General features: G+C 37.4%; 1 long non-coding RNA gene across 1 annotated transcript in view; it reads left to right on the top strand.

Annotated features, from left to right (window-relative positions):
• The window catches only part of LOC104002023 (uncharacterized), a 75,769-nt gene that overhangs the window by 18,310 nt on the left and 34,833 nt on the right, over positions 1-22,626 (top strand). Inside the window, exon 2 of the long non-coding RNA XR_001709127.3 lies at positions 4,919-5,029. This is a non-coding gene — a long non-coding RNA (uncharacterized LOC104002023). The remainder of the gene's footprint in view (positions 1-4,918; positions 5,030-22,626) is intronic.

The raw sequence follows: 22,626 nt of genomic DNA, 5'->3' as shown, positions 1-22,626 counted from the left end.
CCTAACCATCCTTCCCTCCAAACTACTTACCCCACCACTCTGGCTTATACCCCTGCCCTCTTTAAAATAGCCAATCGGAATTAGCTAAGACTGTGCAATCCAGCCCTAGCCAGTAGGGGAACAACACAGCAGTAGGGGCTACCTGTGTCAGGAATAAGAACTCCTTCCCCTCCCCTGTCCAGGTGTGTTCTCGCCATTACTCCATTTGTGAGTCACACCCTTCTATAGAAGTAAAAATTGCCTTGCTGAGAGAATTAAATTTACATTCAAGTGCTATTTCTTCACGGCACTGAAGAGCAAGCATTTTGCATTTCCAGCAGTGTCAGAAATATTTAATAAGTGAGGAGGGAAAAAAGGGAAAAAAATTAAAGAAAGAAAGAAAATAGAGATTAAAAAAGAGAAAAAAACAAGCTGCCTGTGTTAGGCTGATTCATTTCAAAGGCAGTAACAGGCAAAGTTTCGATAACGTTATCTAAGAGCCACAGCTCAGAGGAATGTGCTCCGAAGACTCTCCCAACACTCCCTCAACATAAGGATGTGAAAAGATAAGTTTTCCTATCTCTCCTTTAGTGTAAGTAAACTTCCCCCTCGAATCCCATCCCCTCTGCTATGTAAACTATACCTTGCTCCTTGCTCTGTAAGTTTTATGAGTTTCTGTTTTTTCTATAGTTAATGATTGTAGCTTCCTGCTTCTTCATCTAAGCAGTATAGCCTGAGCAGGTCTAGCTTGTAGCCAGCTAGGCACCGTGGTAGGGGTCGCAAGCAGAGTCTTTGTGAAACTCCTTTGAACTAACCAGATAACGACCATTTGGGCTGCATAGTAATGAGTATACTAAACCTGAGTTATAAGCTTGTCTTAGTTTGATTAACGGCCTTTGTCTTGCCTCTGTAAATTCGCATTTGCGCCACTTAGGAGTAGGTATATAAGCAAAACATTGTTTTTGTTCTGGGCCCAGTTTTTTGGACGTTGAGTCAGCTGGGCTGGAGTGCACTCAATAAAAGATTCTCCTGCTATATCCTGAGGTCTCCCTTGCCCTCCTGATTTTCTACAACATGAGTAGTAGTTACTCTTAACTTGCTGCATGTATTAACTTATCCAGAAGCCTATCTTTGTATTTCCTGTCACACACTCCCCAACGCCTTCCATCCCCTCCTTTAACTGAGAACTCAGCTTCTCTCCATTCTTCTGCAAACCAAAAATCAATTTCTAAGCCCTCCAACAGACTGAATGGACTCCTCTCTTGGCAAATGGAATTCCCAAGAAATCTGAAAAAGTATTTCAGGCCATGATGGGAAAGAGGTTGGACATGCCTCATTATACTCTCCTCCCTTTGGAATTCAGACACAACCAACCAGCACTAACATTAAAACGGATCTTTAGACTGACAAAACTGACTGTTTGTAGTAAGAAGATAAAAAATTCCAATCTGACTGTAGTATAGCATCACATGACAGATAGCAGGCCCTGAAATAAATCAAAGTATTTTACCCTAAAATTTATTTCTTTGACATATTTTGAAATGGCCTCACAAAACTCTCTTGTGGGGGATATTTATGCTCTGTAGAGAATCCCCTTCCCAGGTCTTTTTCTGATCCCAAAGAGATTAGCTGAGAGTCTAACACTTTTTAAAGGTCAGAATAGGAAACTTTTGGTATCTCTTGCCTCTAAGGCAGCCACCTGTGAGACTTTATAATAAAGACTTTGGTCTCTACAATCCCTTATCTATTTTTTTTCTTTGTTTTGAGACAGAGTTGCACTCTTGTCACCCAGGTTGGAGTGCAATGGCACGATCTTGGCTCACTGCAACTTCTGCTTCCCTGCCTCAGCCTCCCGAGTAGCTGGGATTACAGGTGTCTTCCACCACGCCCAGCCAATTTTTGTATTTTTAGTAGAGACGGGGTTTCACCATGTTGGCCAGGCTGATCTCGAACTCTTGACCTCAGGTGATCTGCCCACCTCAGCCTCCCAAAGTGCTGGGATTACAGACGTGAGCCACCGCACCCAGCCCACAACCCATGGTCTTAACCCAGACACTCCTTTCTATTGAATCAGGTCTTTAGATAATAATTTAACTTTTTCAGACAATTGCCAATCAGAAAATCTTTGAATCCACTGTTAAAGCAAACTAAATACGGCCTGAGAAGGACTCCATACTTCCATATTTGAGTCCTTGTGAATGAACTGCAACTTAGCTTAATAGGCAGACAAGACTGAATACCTAAGTTAGGAGTATGTGCCTGTAACAATAGCTGAGTGCTGATGCCTTGCCTAAAACATATTGTGCTTTTTTGTATGTCAGCAGGAGTTGGTGGGTATTTATCCTTAAGGTCGTATCAATGTTTCCTGCTAGGGTCTGAAAAGGCACCTTAATTATTCCTAATTCCTACCCATGTGCAATGGGTTTTGTGCTCTTTCACAGTCACCAGCCTTAGGTGTAACAGGATATTCTGGCAGCTCCCAAATCTTGTAAACTGAAAAGACTAATTTCATTGTTCCTAAGTCATACTGATAATGTTAGCATGTGGAATTTGCACTGGGTAAGCAGGGCTGCCAATGGTTATTTCTAGCTTCTCAATGGCAAAAGCCACAAAAGCCACAGAAGCCACAGTTTCATATTCATTTCTTTTTTACCTATGTCTACTACAGTGCCTAAAATTGAAATGTTTAGCAAATGGCTTCATAATTGTGCCAAATAAATGAATTCCAAAAAGATTCATAGTGCAAAATAAATAAGATCTAGGTACAAGAAAGATTACTTAGGAGCAAACACAAATGTAATTTTCTGTTATTTTTAAGGAAGCTAGTTTTTTGACCTGGGGTGTTTAACAAAGATTTCTCTTTTACCTGCAGTGTTTTGTTCTCAGTTATTAATGGATCAGTATTTTTTTTCCAGAGCACCCACCTATTTTTTCTGTAACCTTGAACTTCTACTTAATTTTTCTGTGTTAGTTGCTTCTACAAAGGCACTACAGTTTCTGAAAACAAAGCAATGCAACTTAAGCCCTCCTATTGTGGATGAAACAGGACTTTGGGATGTGGCCATTGTCAGCAGCAGGGAATCAGAGATCACAGGAAAATTGAAGTCTAGACTCATGGTATACTTGGAAGGATGAGTTACTATTATTGTTTTTTTTGTATGAATACTTCCTGCAGTGGTATAAAAGAGACATGAGATAAGAGAGATGGGCCGTCCAAATCATTTAGACCAAGTTCAAAATTAGGACAAAAATGGCTCTCTCTCTCTCTTTTTTTTGAGTCAGTGTCTCACTCTGTCACCCAGGCTGTAGTACAGTGACATCATCATGGCTCACTGCAGCCTGGACACCCTGGGCTCATGTGATCCTCCTGCCTCAGTGTCCCAATTATGTGGGACTAGCCTTGTGTGCCATCATGCCCAGATAATTTTTTATTTTTTAAATTTTTGTAGAGATGGGGTCCTACTATGTTGTCCAGGTTGGTCTTGAACTAGCCTCAAGTGACTCCTGCCTTGGCCTCCCAAAGGGCTGGAATTACAGTTGTGAGCCACCATGCCCAGCTTAAAATGTCTCTTTTTTGTTTTGTATTTTTCATCTACATTTTGTCTCTCTTCTATTCCTCACTTTGCTTTTATGAAGAACTCAAATATAGGCTGACTGAAGCCTTATTTTCCTTAGTGTCACCTGACTTCATTTCCTTCTCATAATCGCATAAATATTCAAATTTTTTTATTAATAACTTATAAATCCATAATTTAATGTAGCCTGTAGGGAATCTTTTTAGTTACTTTACATATATGCATTTTCTCTGTACTAATCATTCCTGAAAATCTGGCTTTAAAATAGAATTTATATATTAAATTTCTTATTAGCATTTGAAAAAAAACTTGCTTATTTTGGAAAGCATGTAAGTTATTTTTAAATTTTTGAAAAGTTATCTTGATATCGGTCCCCAATCTATTTCTATTGTCTAATTTTGGGTCCCATCATACATTACATTACTTTTTTGGATCCTACTATTAGTATGAGATCCCTATAGTTAACAGCTCTAGGCTGGGTGTGGTGACTTATGCCTGTAATCCCAGCACTTTGGGAGGCTGAAGTGGGTGGATCACCTGAGGTCGGGAGTTCAAGACCAGCCTGACCAACATGGTGAAACCCTGTCTCTACTAAAAATACAAAATTAGCTGGGTGTGGTGGCGCATGCCTGTAATCCTAGCTACTCAGGAGGCTGAGGCAGGAGAATCACTTGAACCCGGGAGGCAGAGGTTGCAGTGAGCCAAGATCATGCCATTGCACTCCAGCCTGGCGACAGAGCAAGACTGTGTCTCAAAAAAAAAGCTCTGAAGTGGGGGATGGTTAGGATGTATATCAGCTTTTTATGAATTTGGCAATTACTTCCACCTGTCTTGCATTCATCAAAAAGTACAAAGTATAACCATGATGAGAACTAACAACTGGTAGAGGGAGAATATAAGAATTAGGCATTATTATTGGACCTATTTTACATAATACTACATAAGAGGGTACTTACAGTAATACAAAACTTTTCCAAGGTTGTGTATATTTAGCAAGCAGATGGATTTCTATAATAATGGTATCTCTTTTTTCTCTTAAAATCAACTTTATTACTATAATTTGCATACAGCCAAGATATTTAAGTGTGCAGTAGATTAGTTTTAATGAAAGTATGCAGTACTCCCCCCTCACCCACAGGAAATATGTTCCAAGACCCCCAGTGTATGCCTGAAAGTGCAGATATAACCAAACCATATAAATACTATATTTCTTCGCTATACATACTTACTATGATAAAGTTTAATTTATAAATTAGCCACAGTGAGAGGTTAACAATAACTTAAAAAAGAACAATTATAACAATATACTATATTACGTGGTTTATGTCTCTCAAAATATCTTATACATTCTTAAAAATTTTCAGAAAGCAGTTGGTGTAGATAACTGAAACTGCAGAAAACTGTGAATAAAAGGGAACAACTGTACCCTTACAACCACCACTCTAATCAAGATGTATAACAGCTTCATCAGTTCAGTAAGTTTCCTCATGCTCCTTTGCTTTGATCTTCACTCCCTACCCAACCCTAGGCAACTGCAAATCAGCTGTCACTATAAATCATCCTGCCTGTCTGAAATAATACAGTATGTAACCTTTTGTATATAGCTTTTTCATTAAGTATGTTTTAAGATTCTTCCATATTTTTGTAAGTATCAGTAGTGTGTACATTTTTATTTTTTATTTATGGAGTGATATTCCATTGTAGGAATATATGATAGTTTGCTAATTTATTTACCTGCCGATGATAATTTGGGTTGCTTATAATTTTAGGCTATTATTAATAAAGCTGCTACAAACATTAGTGCTGAGGTCTTTCTTTTTTTTTTTTTTGGAGACGGAGTCTTGCTCTATCGCTCAGGCTGGAGTGCAGTGGTGCGATCTTGGCTCACTGCAAGCTCCGCCTCCCGGGTTCATGCCATTCTCCTGCCTCAACCTCCGCAGTAGCTGGGACCACAGGCGCCCGCCACAACGCCCGGCTAATTTTTTGTATTTTTAGTAGAGATGGGGTTTCACTGTATTAGCCAGGATGGTCTCGATCTCCTGACCTCGTGATCTGCCTGCCTCGGCCCCCCAAAGTGCTGGGATTACAGGCATGAGCCAACGTGCCAGGCCTAGTGGTAAGGTATTTCTATGGGAATAGATTTTCATTTTTCTCAGGGAAATATTTAGAATGAAAGTGCTAGGTCATATGGTTTGTATATTTTCAACATTATTAAGAAACTGGCAAACTGTTTTCTACAGTGGTTATACTACTATTTTACATTCTACTTAGCAATGTATCAGAATTTTAGTTCTATCAATTGGTATTGTCAGTCTTTTAAAATAAGTGTGTACTGTTATTTCATTATTGTTTTAATTTACATTTTCCTGGTGACTAATGATGTTGAGTATATTTTCATGGCTTATTGGCCAGTTGTATATCTTCATTTGTAAAATGAATGTTCAAATTTACTTTACACAGACTAATTATGAGAACCCTGACTAGAGAACTAGAGAACTAGATAACCCTCTCTAGAGAACCTTGACTAATACAGATTTTGGTTGCAGGGGTGGTTTTAGAGGAACAGAGTATTAAGGATGGAGTCCTTTCCTTGGTTTTAGGGTTTCTGGAGGTGACTGTTTAATATCATTAGACCTTATTATTTGCTTATTTTAAAAATGTGTGTGTTTGTATGGGTTTTTTGTTTGTTTGTTTGTTTTGTAGATAGCATGTAGTTTGTTGGTCCTGCTTTGTTCCACAGCCTGACAATCTGCTTTTTAAACTGGGATGTTTAGACCATTTACATTTAATTGGATGATCAAAATAGTGGGGATAAAGTTTTGATCTTGCCAGTAGCTTTGATTTGTCCAACATTATCTCCTTTCCCCCATATTATCCTGCTTTCTCTTGGATTCAGTATCTTCTACTACTTTATTTTATAGCAACTGTTGGTCTATTAGCTATACTTATTTGTTTTAGTAGTTTCTATGGGGTTATAATATACATCTTTAAGTTATCATAATGTAATATTAACTTTTCACATGATATTTTAGCACTTCATAGTATAAGAACAGTATGTTTTCATTCTTACCTCCTGTCCTTTGTGCTATTATTATCAAGTGTTTTATTTCTACACAAGTTATAAACATAATTTATAGATTTTTCTTTAAACAGTTATCACTTAAGTAAATTTTAAAATGAGTAATATATTTTATATTTACTCACATACTTACCACTTTCAGCACTCTTTATTCCTTGTGCACATTTAAATTTCTATCTGGTATAATTTTCCACCAGCCAGAAGAACTTTCTTTAACATTAATGATGGTGCAGGTGTGGTGGCAATGAATTCTCTGTCTTTATTTGTTTTAAAATATCTTTATTTGCCTTAATTTCCAGAGTTTTTATTTTTTAAACTGGCTTACCGACTTTTTTTTCCTTTAGTGTATGAAAGGTGTTATTCTATTTTCTTCCAACTTATATTGTTTAAATAAATTCTTATATTTATTCCCTGTATTTGAAGTGTCTTTTTTTCTCTGGCTCCTTAAGATTGTCTCTTTATCCAGCTTGAGGTTTGCTGATATTTGAGGGTCTGTGGGTTTATAGGGTTTTTTTTAGGGCTTATGTATTTTATTTTTTATTGCTTTCATGTTTATTTATTTATTTTTATTTATAATCACTTATGCCTTAGGATTGTCATGAGTGTACATTAGAGTACTATAATATCAACTTTTATTTTAGATTTAGAGGGTATATGTGCAGGTTTGTTACATGGGTTTATTGCATGATACTCAGGTTTGAGGTATAAATGATTCCATCACCCAAGTAGTGAGTACTATATAGTACTCAATAGTTAGTTTTGCAGTCCCTGCACTCCTCCTTCCCTCCCGCTTCCAGTAGTCCCTGTGTCTGTTGCTTCTATCTTTATGCACATGTGTACCCAATGTTTAGCTCCCACTTCTAAGTGAAAACATGCAGTATTTGTTTTTCTGTTCCTCCATTAAGTCACTTAGGATAATGGATTGAAAGACTCAATATCATTAAAATGGCCATACTTCCCAAAGCAACCTACTGATTCAAAGCTATCACAATCAAACTACCAATGTCTTTTTCGGTAGGAGAACCTTGACTAGTTGTGAGGACCCCTAATTGCGTTCATGTTGCTGTGAAGGGCATGATTTTGTTATAACTACCGCATTTTTTCTTTATCCAATCTGCCATTGATAGCCATTTAAGTTGATTCCCTGTCTTTGCTATTGTGATGGTGGTTCAATGAACATGAGTTGTGATAGTTAACACTGAGTGTCAATTTGGTTGGATTGAAGGATGCAGTATTGATCCTGGGTGTGTCTGTGAGATTAGCCAAAGGAGATTAACATTTGAGTCAATGGGCTGGAGAAGGCAGACCCATCCTTAATTGGGTGGGCACCATCTAATCAGCTGCCAGTGAATATAAAGCAGGCAAAAAAAAGTGAAGAAGAGAGACTGGCCTAGCCTCCCAGCCTACATCTTTCTCCTGTGCTGGATGCTTCCTGCCCTCGAACATCATATTTCAAGTTCTTCAGTTTTGAGACTTGGACTGGCTCTCCTTGCTCCTCAAGCTTGTAGGCAGCCTATTGTAGGATCTTGTGATCATGTAAGTTAATACTTAATAAACTCCTCTTTATATATATAAAATATATCTATATATTACATATGACAGCCATAAACTCCCCTTCATATATATATATATATATATATATATATATGGGCATATATATATATATGTATATAGAAAAGGGTATATATATATGTATACTTATATATATATGTATACATATATATACACAGTTGTAGTTCTGTCTCTCCAGAGAACCCTGACTAATACATGAGTGCATGTATTTTTTTTGTAGAGTGATTTATTTTCTTTTGGGTATATACCCAGTGATGGAATTGCTGAGTCAAATGATAGTTGTTTTAAGTTCTATGAGAAATCTTCAAACTGATTTCCACACTGGCTGAACTGATTTACATTCCCATCAACAGTGTATAAGTGTTCCTTTTTCTCTGCAGCCTCATCAGCATCTATTATTTTTTGACTTTTTAACAAAAGCCTTTCTGACTTACATGAGATAGTATCTCAGTGTGGGTTTGATTTGCATTGCTCTAACGATGAGTAACATTGAGCATTTTCTCAGGTTTGTTGGCTGCTCATATGTCTTTTTTTGAGAAGTGTCGTTTCATGTCCTTTGCCCACTTTTTAATGGGGTTGTTTGACTTTTGCTTGTTGAGTTGTTTAAGTTCCTTATAGATTATGGGTATTAGTTTTTTGTTGGATTCATAGTTCGCAAATATTTTCTCCTGTTCTGTAGCTTATATGTTTACTCTGTTAATAGTTTTTATTTCTGTGAAGAAGTCCTTTAATTTAGTTAGGTCCCTTTTGTCCATTTTTGTTTTTGTTGCAATTGCTTTTGAAGACTTAGTCATAAATTCTTTCCCAAGGCTGACATCCAGAATGATGTTTCCTAGGTTTTCTTCTAGGATTCCCATAATTTGAGGTCTTACATTTAATTGTGTAATCCATCTTGAGTTAATTTTTGTATATGGTGAAAGATAGAGGTCCAGCTTTATTCTGCATATGGCTAGCCAGCTATCCCAGCACCATTTATTGAATACAGAGTCCTTTCCTCTTTGTTTATTTTGTCAACTTTCTTGAAGATCAGATGATTGTAGGTGGGTGGCTTTGTTTCTAGGTTCTCCATTCTGTTCCATTGGTATGTATGTTTTTATACCAGTACCATACTGTTTTGGTTACTGTAGCTTCATTAGCATAGTTTGAAGTTATATACATATATATATATATGTAATGTGATGCCTCCAGCTTTGTTCTTTTTGCTTAGGATTTCCTTGGCTACTTGTACTTATTTTTGTTCCATATGAATTTTAGCATAGTTTTTCCAGTTCTGTGAAAAAGGCCATTGGTAGTTTGATTGGGATAGCTTTGAATAAGTAGGTTGCTTTGGAAGTATGGCCATTATAATGATATTGATTCTTTCAATCCATGAGTGTGGAATGTTTTTCCATTTGTGTCATATGTAATTTCTTTCAGCAGTGTTTTGTATTTATCTTTTCTGTGCAGTATACAATCTGTTGTCAAGCAAATGCAGTAGTTTTTAAATTTCAAAATTATGGTTTTCATCTCTAGATGTCTTTTTTTAATCTTCCCTTTGTCTCCTCATTATCTTCACATTAAAAAAAATTCTGAACATATTTGTGATAGCTTTTCAAAACCTTTTGTCTACTAATTCCATAAGCTCTGTCATTACTAGGTCTATTTCTATTGACTTGTTTTCTTTTACTTATATGTTACATTTTTCTGCATCTTTTTATGTTTAGTATTTTTTTTTCTTTTGAGACAGAGTCTTGCTCTTTCAATCAGACTAGAGGTTAGTAGCACAATCATGACTCACTGCAGCCTTAACCTCCCAGACTCAAGGATCCTTCTATTTCAGTCTCCTGAGCAGCTGGGACCACAAGTGCATGCTACCATGCCTGGTTAACTTATTATTATTTGTAACCTAGAGTTGGCATTTCCTTGTCTGTGTAAGTTGGGGTGATAGTGCCTACTTCATAGAAATACCAGTGATTAGAAATAATTGTGTAAAATGGTCTAGTATAATTCCCAAAATGTGGTAGGAAAGTACTCTTACTGATAACTACATGGTTAGGACCTTCATCACTATCATCATCATTAGCAGCATCATTGTAATTGGTTGCTTTGTTACAAAGAATATGTGTGTGTGTGGATAGGGGTATATATATATATATATATAATATATGTATATATATGTATACACATACACACTTTTGGTTTTGTTATGTTGCTTAGAAGACTGATGGGACTATGTTAAATAGTTTAGCTTATATTACATAATTGGTTATGTCCTTATAATAAATAAAAATAAATTTTTCTTTTTCAGAAATGTTATGGTGGTAGTAATCATTGAGAGATTCCTCCCAGGATCCCCCTCCCTCCAAATATTTTTTAGTGAGTGGCATTATATGCAAATACCATGCCTATTGAATTTTTGTTGTGGTGATGGCATTTCATATAAATAAATTACTTTGACCTTTAATAAATCATTTAACTATTGCCTATCTAGATAGCATTAAGTAAAATCTAAGAAATGTACCAAGGATACCACTTATATATTAACTTCAGCTTAGAAACTCTATGTGCCACTTTTTTTCCCTTTATTATTTTCAGAGGGAATATCCTCTCTGTTGCCATGTATGGTGATATTGATGTCCAATTTCTGTCAGCTGTCTTTGTGACTCTAAATCAGAGATCGGCAAACTATAATCCATGAGCCACACTTGACTCACCATCTATTTTTGTGATAAAACTTTACTTGAAACACAGGCACACCCATTTGTTTATGTATTATCTATGGCTGCTTTTGTGCTATAGTAGCAGAGTTCAGTACTTGCAACAGAGAATTTGTGACCTATAAAGCCTAAAATACATTCTTTTTCAGAAACGTTAACTAGTATAGTTGTAGTAATCATTGAGAGATTCTCTGGTCTTTTACAGGCATTTGCAAATTCCTTCTTTAAATCAATAAATCCCACACTTTGGAACTCTGCTGGTCCTTGTGGGCCATATGTTTGGTCAGCCTTTACGATTCATAAACTAGAAACAGCAATTTCCTAAGATGAGCCCTGAAATAGTTTCAAGCTGTCCTTTTAAAATATAAGCATTGGTATCACGATGTTTTAATTCTTAAAAAGTCATTTGAAAATAATTTGTAACATAGTTTTTTAGCTTGATATATATCCTTACTTAACAAATGCTAATAATAATTTTGAGAAGGGTGGGGTGGGCCTATATTTTCTCTGTAAGGATATAAATAATCCATACTCTACTTGTAATTTTACTTGTAATTATTTCCCATATCCTCCATTTCCTTTCAAAGCAAAGGAAGTGTCACTGTTTTCCAGAAAAGTCTTGTTTTCTCTCAATTGGTAGCCTATGCTTGCTGTGCAATGATAAGAAGTTCATTTTGCAAAGTAAGCTCTTAGAGATACATGGTGTAATTATTATGTGATGATGGAACAAAAGCCAACCAAGTATTGCCAACTTATCTGGCTAGGCAATTTTTCTCTTCAGAGAACAGACTGCTAACACTGTATCGTGCTAGTTACATTGGCTACTTTCAAATTTGTAGGATGAAATTGAGAAAGCAATCATTGTTGAGGGCATGGGGCGTGGAATGGGAATGAAGAGCTCTCTCTCCTCTCTCTCAAATCTTTTGAGAAGAGAAGGCTAAGTTCAGGCAGCTGGAAAATACACACAAACTCTTGATTTTAGTAAATCACTTGAGAGCAGACAGGTGCATGATACAACAGGTAGCTCTAAAAATGTTAAAATACAACAGCATAGACACCAAGAGATATCCTCTCCCAAAAGCCAGCCTCCAGTTTGATTTTGTGCCAGGGGTTAAATATTAGAAGCTTTAGGCCAGGTGCAGTGGCTCACGCCTGTAATCACAGCAATTTGGGAGGCCGAGGTGGGCGAATCACCTGGGGTCAGGACTTGGAGACCAGCCTAGCCAACATGGCAAAACCCTGTCTCTACTAGAAATACAAAAAGCCCGGCATGGTGGTGCATGCCTGTAATTCCAGCTACTCGGGAGGGTGAGGCAGGAGAATCACTTGAACCTGGGAGGCAGAGGTTGCAGTGAGCTGAGATCGTGCTACTGAATTCCAGCCTGGGTGACAGAGTGAGACTCCATCTCAAAAATACAATGCAATAAAATAAAATAAATTAAAAAATAAAATATTAGAAGCTTTATAAAAAGTCACTTTGTTTCTAAAGCACCTTTGCTTTTTAAAGATCCATCTCTTTTGTATCCATCTGAAATAAATTTTGCACTCGCTGATTCATTTCCTATTTCATGATGATACTTTTCCTTTCTAAAACTTTCTTTTAATATTTTTAGAATTATTAATATCTTTCATTTCTTTGCTGTATGCCATTTTTCTGAGTTAATTAAAATAAACTTTTCCATTCCCTGTTTCATCTAATTTCTTCCAAAAGTTCTGGGAAAATATTTCCTCCCATGAAAGGTATCTACATTTTTAATAGATTTAACTTCAGCATATTCAATGCTTATTATTGCCAAGGTGCTGTTCCAGGAGATTTTGGGAGATAAAAGGAAAGGACAAAACATGGACTCTCCTCAGATTTTTTATGTTAGTTATATGTAAATTTTTGCTAGTTATAAAATTTGGGAACAATGATAGATGGGTGGATATTAATAGAGTAGAACAGCATCCATGTTACATTATATAAGTAGGTCATAATAATAGTGTAGACAAAATATACTGCTGTGAAAGCATTAGCAGTTTATTTTTGTGTAGTTTTAAAAGGTGGTCATCGTTCACATGTGGAGGGCTTCGCTCTCTCTCGCATGCCATCTTCATATCAGAAAGAATCCACGTATCTTATCTGCTTAGTTATTATTCTCTGTCAGTCTCTTTGGGATTACAGTTATTCTGCTTAGTTCTCTTAAATCTGTGGCATCAGAGTGGATCTACTTTATGTGTTTTTCATTCTCTCTCCAAGTAGATCCATGTCTGGACTGGCTCTAGCATCTAATTTATGGGATTATCATTGCTAATCTAGCAACTAGTCCTTCCTCTCCTCCATCTTCTCTGATTTATTTCCTATAACCAGAGCTAGTTAATGAATAAATTACCTTGTTTATGTGCCCATAGGGATCATAATAGTAAGAACTGTCATATACTGGAGAGAGAATAGAGTAATGGTTAAGTCTTTAAATCCACATTGCCTAGGTTTAAACCCTTGCTCTGTTACATAGATGGACAGTTGCAGGCAAGTCATTTGCCTTTCTGTTTCCTATGTCAAAAGGAAATATTGACAGCATTTGACTCACACTCAGTGGAGCAGATTAAATGAGGTTATTCCTGTAAAGTGTATAGAAGGGTATTAGGCATAGAGAGACCACTTGATAAATGATGTTTTATTACCACTAAAGATGAGCAGGCAGGCTTGGAAAAAGATCTCCCTCTTCTACTTTTGATTTTGAAGATAAAAGCATGTCCCTGTCCACACTTTTAGGATTTCACATCTTTGTGGTCAGTATTTGCTGTGGGAGGCCAGGAATAAATGTAATAAATTGGGATGACTTTCTGAAAAACAAAAGGTTTAGGTTGTGATTAAAGAAAACTTATGATAGGGCGAACAGTAGGAAAGAAATTGCCAACTGTGCCAGACATCAGTATTGAAGAGTAAAGACCAATTGTTAGGATGCATCTAAAATTAATGTGGCTGGAAAAGTATGCAGAGTTTATGAGGATGATGAAAATTCTCATCTTTAGGAAAGTCATGTTACAAAAGGGAAGGTCACCTTGATGACTGCCATGGAGCTGCCTGGTATGTGATGATATAGGGCCCAGCTGTCCCAGTATAGATTGTTCCACGATGGAGACTTTTACATTCTTTGTGGGCAAGTCTGTACTGAAGCCTGGAAACCAGAATTGGAAATTCTGGATTAGATCCATTTGGAAAGTCTTGATTATTTCCTAGTTTCATCTTTTAGAATTTTTCTACAATGTGTTGACAGTTGGCCTCTGCCTTAACATCTCTTGAGCTCTAATGGATCCCTGTACAGCAGGATTAATGATTCCTCTTTTGAACAGTTCTGATATACAGCAAGGCATTTTAACTTTCAGCTACTGATAGTCTCCTCATTATTTATACTCCTAGTTGTAGAGTTTCTTCTTTTCCCTCTGCTATGGTCTGAATGTTTGTCTCCCCAGAAATTTATTTATATGTTGAAAGCATAACCCCAAAGGTGATGGTATTAAGAGGTGGACTTTTGGAAAGTGATTAGGTCATGAGGGTAGAGTCCTCATAAATGAGATTAATACCCTTATAAAAAAAGGCCCAAGGGGGCTTGCTAGCCCCTTCCACCCTGTGAGGGCACAATGTGAAGGCACCATCTATGAACAAGAAAGCAGCCTCTCATCAGACACCGCATCTGCTGATCGTTGATCTTGGACTTTCCAGCCTCCTAGAACTCTGAGAAAAAAAATTCTGTTGTGCATAAGCCATCCAGTTTGTATATAGGAATTTTTTTTATAGCAGTGAGTAAGCCAAATGGACTAAGACAGGCTCTCATCGCAGCTTGATCGTATATCTATCCTGGCAATTACCATAATTGCTTACTTGCCCCAGTAATGTTAACGTATCACAATTACACTGACCAAGACTGATCTTTGACAAGTCATCAAAACTTTGAGGACAACTGTGACTGCAAACTAGTCTCCAGCAATTTTTATCCACCTTACAAAAAATGTTATTTGTGAAAATATATCTTGGTGTATATTTTTAAAAATTTGATTGTTCTCTTTCTTTAAGTATTGGTATTTTATGCTTGTTCCAGTTTGTGTACATCTTGAGAGAGTCATAACACTGTTGATTACATGTGCTGCTTACCTCCTTAAATCATTATTGTAAAGCCTTCTGGCTTCTTTGGCTAACCTTACAAAACCATAGGAGGTTTTGGTATTCATTCCAAATAGGCTATGATATATTTAATTTCAGAGATATGCCTTTGTTTTTTAGGAGCTCTTGTGCCTAACACAGTGCCTAGCACTGTTAAAATTTTCAATATGTTTCCATGGATGAATAATAAAATGAAAATGTCACTAAATTATTAAACATTTTTTCATAGAAAAAAGGAGACCCTACATTACTTTTACTTTTCCTGAAATATTTAGGAAGCTCCCTGATTCTTCTGGGAATGTAACATTAGTTGAAATCATTAGGACTTTAGTATTTTTGCTTATGATTGTTTCTTTTCATTTCTTGAGTGCACATTTTGAATTAGTTTCAGAAACTGAGTTTTGGAACCTCTGAGCCATGCTATTAACCAAGTCATTTAGCAGTATGAAAGTGTTTTCAGGGAGATAGATCCAGAGAAAATAATTTCCCTTCTCACCACTGAGTAGAACTTTGGAAACTGCCATTTTACCTCCCGAAGTTAGTGATAGCAGTGAGTAGCTTCTGTATCTATTCTAAACGCAACCTTCCACAGTGCTTTTATAAAGCTTGCATTGGCATCCCTGAACATCCCCGTTAATTAAGAATTCGCAGCCCTGTTTCTCCTTCATTCTCCTCCATGGCTGTGCTGTCAGGTTTTGCTCTTCTTCCTTAGTAACAGAAACTGAAATTAGAATTCCGAGTGGAGGCATCACTCCCCGAGGAGACTGAGAACACCACACTCTTCTGAACTTGCTCTTTCTCAGAGCATCTGTCAGTTATGGCTCACTTGTTAAAATGTGGACATTTCACCATTCTGTCATTCACTTAGAAATAGTGTATACCCCTTGGGCAAGTAGCTTCTTTGCAGAAAGAAGTGTAACAGAAATTCTTAGTTAATAAATCATTATTTTAACCATGCCCTCATGAACATAACCAACACTTTTCTCAAATAGCCTGTTGGTAGATAACTCCAATTTAAAGTCCTTTTGACATAAATGGGGGTATTAATATCTACCTCACTGGGTTGTTATAGCTATTAAGTGGCTAATGTATTTAAATTGGTTTGCATTATGGCAGAGAAATAACAGGCAATTAATAAAGCTTATTTTTAATATTTTTATAGTAATAAGTTCATATGTAACATAAATAAACTGCTAATTATTTAACTAAATTTCCAGAGAGCCTAGGGAGAGAGCAATAATCTTACTGTAAGTCAGCCCTAAAATTGCAGTCATAAACGTGAAGGATCAACCTGTTTTTATTTTGTACATTTCTTTTAAATCAATTAAATTTGATGAATTTTGAATAGAAAACAGATAGTTGACAAGAAAGGAGCTATCATATCACTGTTAATGAATGCATGAGTGCAAAAGGAGTTTGATGTATCATAGTGAAGAAGTAAGTTTGTTCCCGGACCAAACCGAGGGTCAGGCTGCTTATTCTCACAGCCCAATAACGAGATGCAGATGAACTGGGAAAGAAGGGAGGTTTTCATTTCTGTAACTGGTTACAGGGAGAAGGCCTGGAAATTATTACCAGACCAACTCAAAATTACAAAGTTTTCCAGAGCTTGTATATCTTCTAAGCTTCATGTCTACATGTAAGTGTGCATTAATCTAAAGACATAAGTGATTAACTTCTTTTAATCTATAACTAAGATCTGAGTCCTGAAGACCTTCCTCTGGAGCCCCAGTAAGTTTACTTAATCTAGATGGATCCAGGCGCCAGGGGTGATTACCCTTATCTTGTCTCCTTCTAAATCATGGAGGTTTGGGGAGTTCCTTCAGTCCCCAATAAAGCTTGTTTGTGGAGGTCTGGGGAATTCCTTCAGATCACCAATAAAATTTTTAAAATCCTAAACGAGTTCTATTAAGAATTCCTTTGTTATCTTGTCATGTTTCAAGGCCCAGGAAAGGCCAAAGCCAAACTCTTGGTGGGCTTTTGTTACATTCCAGCCTTTGTATGAGGGCACTGGCTCTATCAGCTGTTAACATTTAATCTAACTACTCAGTCAGTGCTGAAACAGTTGTAATGGAGGCCTGCATTAGTGAGACCTGGCCTGCCACTAGTTGACATACTGGGCACCTTCCTATAATGTAGTATTTTTATTTTCTGTTTTAAAGCCCAAGGAGGACTGATTTTGGTAGCTGGCTTTTAAAGGCCATTTCCTTTCTTAACTTCAGTTTCAGCTTAAGTATGTGTTTAAAAGCTTAATAAGTATACATAAAGCTGCTAAGTTTATATTTAATGTAATACACCAAATATATATAGGCTGTTGATTTTTTTCTGAATAGTATTAATTTTGTCTTTATTTTACACACCTCCAATTTATTGTGCAGTTGAAGTGATAACTGTTTCTTATGAAGAAATTGATTATTTCACTTAAATTTGTGTTAAGAGTTACAGCAACTTGCTTTCCAAAAATAGACAAGCAGTAAGGTGGAAAGGATTTTTGTTACGTTTACCGTATTGTTTTTGAAAACGTGGTACCTTTTCTAAAGTTTGTAAACTTGTTAATTATCTTGGCATTTTCTGGGGTTGGAACAGTTTCAAAATAAATTCACATATTTTCACTGTGATAGTCAGAATTTCTTTGCCAAAATTGACTTAAACAGGCAAAGCTTAGTATGGTTTACAAAAGAGGATTATTTAAATTTATTTTTAGTAATCTGCCCCAATTCCTCATTTGCTATTATGAACTTGCTGAGGCAGACATGTAATTTCTCTGGACCTTTTCAAATCTTTATGTGAACTTGTAAGTATGTAATTGAGGGCAGTTTTCAGTCTCTCGCTTGTATTAATTCTACGTGTGTGTTTAAAGAAAGGATATGTAATAGATTGGTGCAGGAATCCCATGCAAAAGGCAGAATTGCACGTAATTTTTACCGTAAGTATTGAAACTAGGGATCACATTTATATGCCTACATAGGTAAGTCATCAGGTGTTTTGGAAAATTAGAGACAAAAAGTTTTGTACAATATTACTTTTCTGTTGTTGTTGCAGAAATTCAGTCTTAGGAGGTAATGGTTTTGCAAAGGTGCTGGGAAGTGGTAGCATTCCAGATACATTCTGAACATACAGACCACAGGATTTCCTGACAATTGGATTAAGTTTACAAAAAATACAGGCATCAAGAATGGCCCTAAGAATTTTGGCCTAAGCAACTGGAAAGATGGAGTCACCATCCTGTGAGAGAGGAAGACTAAAGATGAAGCATTTTTTCAGGCAAATATTGAATTTCAGAGATGTTATTTTTTTTTTTACTTAAAGACTAGTGTGATAGTAATAGAAATGTTCATTTTGAGATACCTATTACACATCAGTGAATAACTTCTCTTTGTTTTCCAGCATCCTCTTCTACTCTTCTCCTTTACCCTATTCTCCAATAGACTGATCTATGTTCATTTCATTGGTAGATCTCTATGCCCTTTGGCTCCCGATTATATTCAGTCAATGGGGAGCGCACAGATGGGAGAGGGAAGGAAAGTGAGGTTTTTAGATCTATTCTCCTGGCTTCCTCACGGTCCTATTTTTTTCTCGGGTTCTCTGTATTACTTACCCGAGCACATGTTACCACTATTCTCCTGGTGGCCTCATCTATATGATTCTCTCCTTCCAGTTTTTAGTAACTGCCTTTTCCCCTTACTGTTTTGGACCTGCAGGTCTTAACGGCTCTGTTGCTGCTGACCCAGAGTCATTGTACTAACTACCCTCGATCCCCCATCCCCTCCCTACAACTTTGTAAATAGTCACTTTGTAAACAAACCTTCCTCAAATCTTCTAAATTTGGCCTGCCTTCTTGTTCTTATCAGGACCATAAATGCTATAACATCCAAGTAGAACTGTTCTCCCTCTCTGGGAAGTGGCTGGGGTTAAACGCATTGCTCATGTTCATGTCTCTTTCTCCTTTGGAATGGCTAATCAGAAACTCAAAAGAATGCAGCCACTTGTGTCTCACCCATCTGTGCCCTAGAAGCTACCTCCCTGTTTCCAGTCTTCCTGCCTTTGTTTCAAGTTGTCCCACCTTTCCAGACTGAACCAATGTACTTCTTACATATATTGTCTCATGTCTTCCTAAAATGTATAAAATGTATAAAGCCAAGCTGTGCCCCAGCTACCTTGGGCACATGTCGTCAGGACTTCCTGAGGCTGCGTTATGGGTGCGTCCTCAACCTTGGAAAAATAAACTTTCTAAATTAACTGAGACCTGTCTCAGATTTTCTGGGTTCACATACTTTTCTCTGCAGCTGAGTCAGTCCTCAGAGTATTGACCTCACCTCTGTATTCCAGCCTGATTTCAGTCCTAGTGAATGAATGGCAGAGGTGGTTTTTGAATGGGTAACAGGTGGAGAAGGAGGAGGAGTGGGGTTTGGGGCTGAATGCTTGGAAGCAGGAGGGGCCACCAGGGTGGAGGATTTGGATTGGTAAGGAGTGGATGCAGGGGGATAAGAATACAGAGGGGGTTTATCTGCAGGGTCAAAAGGAGTTTTGGAGGAAGGAGAGACCTGGGGAGGGTTTTTATTAAGAAGAAAGATTTTGTGAGAGGTGCAAGCTTGACACAGGGAGGGTTGATATTTAAGGTAAAAGTAGAAGAAGGCCTGAATATAGAGAACCTCTTGCCATTTGCCATTCCTGGTTATAAAGTTGTTCAATTCCTGAGAATTTGCAAGTTAAAGGTGCCATTTTCAGGCCATTGGCTGTCATTATCTAATGTGTTTTGGTGCCAGGCCGTGTTACAGTAAAAGACTAAACACTTAAGCCAAGTTTGGTGAGGTCATGAAGGAGACAGCACAGTGGAGAGGGTATAGGAATGTGGGATTATTTAGCATCCATGTGGATTCGTGAGAAGCAGCCCAGGGTGTCTGTTTTTGTTCTAGGCATCCCCAGACAAAAGACAGAGACCCAGAATCCTCTTTCTAAAGAGGATGGTCAAACTGAGAAGAACACTGGGCATCCCCAAGATTTCTTCTAGCTTAGTCTCGCTGGTCCTCCGAGGACGTGGACAGTGGACCTGACTTTTCCCGGGTACCGTGAGAAAACCAGGGGAGGGCAGATCTTACCAGTCAGCTGGATTAGTGTCCGATGTTGGGTGTTCCAGTTGGAATCAGCAAAGGACCTCTTGGACTGCAGCTGCACGACGGAGAGAGAGAAAAAGAGAGAAAGAGAGAGAGAAAGGGAGGATGAGGGAAAAGTGAAGTGAGAGAAAAGACAGGGCAGGTGGCCAGAGACCCTCAGGATCCAGGAGTGAACTTAGGATGAGCGGCCATTGCCCACTGCTTCCTGGGTTGCAAGGGAGCCTCTGCCCCCAGCACTCGTCCCAGGTTTTGGCACCAAATGTAAGAGTTAAAGAAAGAGGTAAGAAACACGAAACGTGCCACATTTTCTTAATCCAGTCTATCATTGTTGGACATTTGGGTTGGTTCAAAGTCTTTGCTATTGTGAATAGTGCCACAATAAACATACATGTGCATGTGTCTTTATAGCAGCATGATTTATAATCCTGCGGGTTAAGAAAATGTGGCACATATACACCATGGAATACTATGCAGCCATAAAAAAGGATGAGTTCATGTCCTTTGTGGGACATGGCTGAAGCTGGAAACCATCATTCTCAGCAAACTATCGCAAGGACAAAAAACCAAACGCCGCATGTTCTCACTCGTAGGTGGGAATTGAACAATAAGAACACATGGACACAGGAAGGGGAACATCGCACACCGGGGCCTGTTATGGGGTGGGCGGAGGGGGAGGGATAGCATTAGGAGATATACCTAATGTTAAATGACAAGTTAATGGGTGCAGCACACCAACATGGCACATGTATATATATGTAACAAACCTGCACGTTGTGCACATGTACCCTAAAACTTAAAGTATAATTTAAAAAAAAAAGAAAATGTTAAATAAACACTCTTTGATGAACTAAAAAAAAAAAAAAAAAGAAAGAAACACGAAACATGGCTTGGCAGTCAAAGACAGGTTTTCTTTAGTTAAAACCTGAGAGGTGCTCCTGGCCGATTGAGGTCAGGAGTGCTTTCTCTTACAGACTAAGAGTATATATTGATTTTAGGGTGAGGGGGGTTTATCATAAGCTTGGAATGTTTATGTGTGTAAAGAAGTTTATAGTGGGGTTGGAATCTCTCTGGGAGGAAGGGAGGTTATCTGGGGCAGACATCTTTCGGGTCCTAAGAGGGGTTATCTCGAGGCTAGCATCTTCCCAGCTGGAGGGGCTTATCTAGGGGCCAGCATGTCTGGTTGGGGAGGAGTTTGGAATGTGTCTGGTTGGAGATGTTATTTGTGGTTTATAGTTATGCTGACCTTAGCCATTACACTGATGCCCTTTGGATTTAGGTGGTTTTTTATTAAGGTGAACTTTAGAATGAGGGGCTTGTCCAAGATGGTGATGCTCCTGCTCTGTTAGTAAGTGCTTGATCAATATTGAATAAGTTAACAAACTGTGATATAAAATCTGTGATAAGACAACTCTCACATTCAGGGAAGAGTATGAGGGTTCAAAGGTTTAGAGGGAGTTGGGTAGGGTAGTAGTGGAAAGTGAAAGTGAGATACAAAAGAGGAATTTAGGTGCAGGTACTATCAATAAATTACCAACTTCACAGTTTTGTCTAGACCTGCCCATGCTGAACTTTTAGGAAAAAAACTAGAGACATCATGATAAAGCTGGAGATTAGCATATTTAGAGGATCTGAAGTAGTACATTGTATTGCATAGGTTGGAAATGGGTATTTTGTTCCTTAAATATTCAGATAGTAGATATAGACACAGTTTCTGGAGAAATAACCCTCAGCATATTCTATCTATATCAGGGAAAGTTCCACTGAGAGAGGCTTCCAATCCTCTGTGATTAAGGGTGAAACTCTATAAAATTTCAAGTCTGTGGAATGAAAAGATACTGTTCTTATTCCCACATGTTTGGTAGATTTGGATAGTTTTGGTGTTGAGATTTTACTGAGCTGTGTCTAATGTTATACTAGGTAGGCTGTGTTTACAGGGACCAGAAGGGATTGTATGATTATTTCAATTTAAAAACTCAACTAATAATGGAATATATTAAGCTACAATGCCAAGAAGGATTTAAATGTTTCTTGTTTCCCATTTCTAATTATACAATTGTCTTTTCTGCTTAATTTTAGAATGCTCATGGTATGATTTAATATGTTTAATTTTACTACCATCATATTCTGAGGATAAAGATTAAGGATTTTTGTTTTATTTTCTCCAACGTTTGTTATTTTTCAGTAGATTTTTACTTAAATGTGCAAAATGGTGATATTATTTATTTTAACCTTTAGATTAAGCAAATGAATTAAGCATCATACAGGTAATATTGAAATTCATATTTATTTTGCCCTCTTATAAATAAAAATGGAGAACTTAAATGTGCTGGAATCACAATTTGTATTGTAAAAAGTTTCTATACCATGTACTGTGTTTGGAATATAGCTTTCGGTACTTTATGCTTTTGGGGAAAAATTGAATATCTTAAAATTCTACCCTTTACACTACATGCAGTAGTTATTAGTG

The sequence above is a fragment of the Pan troglodytes genome, chromosome 15, assembly GCF_028858775.2.
Source record: "Pan troglodytes isolate AG18354 chromosome 15, NHGRI_mPanTro3-v2.0_pri, whole genome shotgun sequence".
Classification (NCBI taxonomy): Eukaryota; Metazoa; Chordata; class Mammalia; order Primates; family Hominidae; genus Pan; species Pan troglodytes.
Note: the sequence above shows the minus strand (reverse complement) of the source record. Positions and strands in the feature narration are given on the sequence as shown.